The sequence below is a fragment of the Neophocaena asiaeorientalis genome, unplaced genomic scaffold, assembly GCF_003031525.2.
Source record: "Neophocaena asiaeorientalis asiaeorientalis breed wild unplaced genomic scaffold, Neophocaena_asiaeorientalis_V1.1 scaffold684, whole genome shotgun sequence".
Taxonomy (NCBI): Eukaryota; Metazoa; Chordata; class Mammalia; order Artiodactyla; family Phocoenidae; genus Neophocaena; species Neophocaena asiaeorientalis.
This window is the reverse complement of record NW_020174048.1, coordinates 4,903,616-4,906,738: the sequence shown is the minus strand read 5'-3', so window position 1 is coordinate 4,906,738 and position 3,123 is coordinate 4,903,616.

Sequence of the window (3,123 nt, the reverse complement as noted above, 5' to 3'; positions counted from 1 at the left end):
ATATATATATATATATATATATATATATATATATATATTCTTTTTCAGATTCTCTTCCCCTATAGGTTATTACAAGACACTGAGTATAGTTCCCTGGCTGTACAATATGTCGTTGTTGTTTACCTATTTTCTAGATAGTAGTGTGTATCTGTTAATCCCAAACTCCTAATTTATCTCTCCGCCCCCATCATAGGGCTTTCCTTGACCATCTACTGAAATAACTCATGAATCATCACTCCTGCCCCACTCTCCCTTTTTCTTCATAGCCCTTCACGTTGGCAGATGTATGTTTGTCCGTGTACTTGTCTGACTCTCCCCCAGTAGACCTTGAGAACAGGGACCACGACTTCATCCACTTGCTTTATCTTTAAGGCCCATGACAGAGTCCAGCACATAGTAGGAGCTTAGTAAGAGTTGATTAATGACATAATGAATGAAATGGCCATTCCCATTTGCATAACTCATACATAATTTCGTTTTTTTAATCCCCTATAATGATCTTGTAAGTATCACTAACACCAAGCTCAGAAAGTTTAGGAAATTTGCCCAAGAAATAAACAAGCAAATGGTGGAAGAAGTAGGCTTGCCAGCCCTACAGTCTGGGCTCTAGGCCAACCAATGCTGCTGACTAACGGAGAGACACATAGCCTGATGTTTATGCAAATTCGGATGTCTCTTGGTAAAATTAAAACGCCCTTCTGTTTATAAGTAGTATGGATAGGAACCTCCAAAGGAAGGCTGAAAACCATTTGAAATTATCTGTTGTCTCTGAACATCCGTAGAATTTTGGGTCTAACTCAGTTTACAGCCTCTCAAGTAGGAGAAATATGGCTTGAAATTAAGGAGTCTTATGGGCTCACTCCTTTTGAAAGGGAAAAAATAAAACAGAGAGCAAAAGAGAATGAACGGCAGGGAAAAAAAACACTTCCCCTTACCAGATACACTGAAACAGAACTGTCGAATGCAGGAAAATCTTGTAAAATGTTCCTCCAATGTAGGCCATTGAATAGAACCATAATAAACTCTGACCCATAAAAAGTCATGTAAACATTATAACCTGGTTTTACTAGCCCTTTAAGCATGGGGAGCAATTGATCTAAAACAGCTTGGGTCTCCTAAGTTCCCGAAGTCTCTGCGAGCATCCAACCTCCAACATGGGTGTTCAAATGCCTCCGGCACTGAGAGCCAAAAATAGGACGGAGCTAGAAAATTGCAGCTATTTAGCTATTTGCCCGGGGCAGATGTTTGATATTTCCAAGAGCAAAACATCCAAAAGGAAAGCTCCCGAGGAGAAGCTACTTTGCATCACCTCTTGCCATGGAATTACTTAATCGGCAGTGTCCATAACCGAAAGAAATATCCATGTGGACCACAGCCGCCAGGTCCCTAAAAATCATACCAAGAAAGTTTCTCCTTCAGTAAAAGTAGTCATATCACTGCCTCAGGACAGATCAGCTCTGACTCTCTCCCTGCGGCTGAAAAGCTTTACCGTATGAAATATAAATGTGGAAACATTCAAGGGAGATTTTTACAGGTGTCAACATGAACGCTCATTCCATTACCCGTCCATGGAATGCTAGTTAAGCCTGCCTTGAAAATATCTTTTTTTTCTGTTTTCCTAGAATCCAAAAGAAATCAGGGAGAGCTAGCAGAAAACTAGGTAAGATGCTTGGTTAGCTGGTTGTCAGATTGCTATACTTTCCTAATCTTGTTTGTAATTGCCCTTCCAAAGGACTTAGTGGCCGTGAGTCTGTCTTTGTCGAAAAGCTGGTGGTCATTCTGAGAGGAAGATGAGAGTAGTTAAAGAATGGGGGCGTTAGCTAGTTGATGAGCAGTCAGAGGGGGTTGTGTCCTCAGGAGAGCAGCTTTGCCTGGCGTCGCTGTGCGTTCCCATGGTGGTCTCACCGGCACTCACCTGCTTTGCTGGTAGCATCACTTCACGGATGCATGGAGTGACTCAGTTCAGTCCAGTTCAGCAAACATACTTTTACTAACTGTCTATAAAGAACCAAGGACGGCACTGGACTCTCATAAGTGGTACGGACCCTGCTCTGAAGGCGCTCCCCAAACCTAGGGGCGTTCCAGGGAGCCACTGGGGTCTGCCTGCTACGCTGATGCTCTGGGTGTGCTGGAGCTCATATTCCTGATACAGGAAGCAAACGTGTCAAAATGCTTGCTAAGTGCTCAGAGCAAATGGCCATTAAGTAGAAAGAGTAAAGAGAAATTAGAACTGGGACGATACATTTTAGCTTCTAATTTGTGAGAGGATTCTGGAATTCTGAGAGACATCAAAGCTTTTGTTTTATGCGACTGTTTTACATAAATAAGTGTATGAATACATTTCTTAATTGGGACAGTAACTTTCCCTAAGCGGGATTCACGGTCCAGATTTTTTCTTAAAGTAGTAGAAACTTGAATGCATCATGGAATTAGCAACCTGCCTTAACTGGATTTGAAGGAGTCCAGGAACACATTCTGGGGCTTAACCAGAAACAGAAAGATCCTAACTTACACATGTATAGTCACTGGAGATCACGCAAACAGACCGATGCATTTGATCTTCAAAATAACCCAGGGAAATTGGCCGATTAAAGTGCTATCTCCATTTTTAAGATATGGAAACACTGAGGGGAAGTTATTTTCACCAAGACCACAGAGGAAAGCCAGGTCCTCAAACTTCCTGTTCTTTCCACTCTGGTACATGGGACATAGACAACCCTGTCCTTCCTTCTCTTTTCTGACCATCCTTCTAGAACGGAGGCAAATTAAGGTGGTACCAGAGAGAAGAAATTCCACCTAAAACTATGCCATGTCTTGACACCTAACCTAGCGGTCCAGCTCCACCTCCTATCCATAATGGGCATGCCACTTCTATTCTCAAAATAAAGAAACTGTGATATATTTATCATTACATTTGGATTCTGATGCCCGCTCAATGGAAGAAAAGATTTAGGAGCATTAATAATTAAGGTCAAATAAAAAGTAATTTGTCTCGCTGTACACTGAGTGTTTGCCACATTCAAAGCACAATGCAAAATGCTTTCCATGAATCTCACTGAAACCTTATACATATAAAAATAAGTTCTATGATTCTATCCATTTTACAGCCCTGGGAACTGAGGC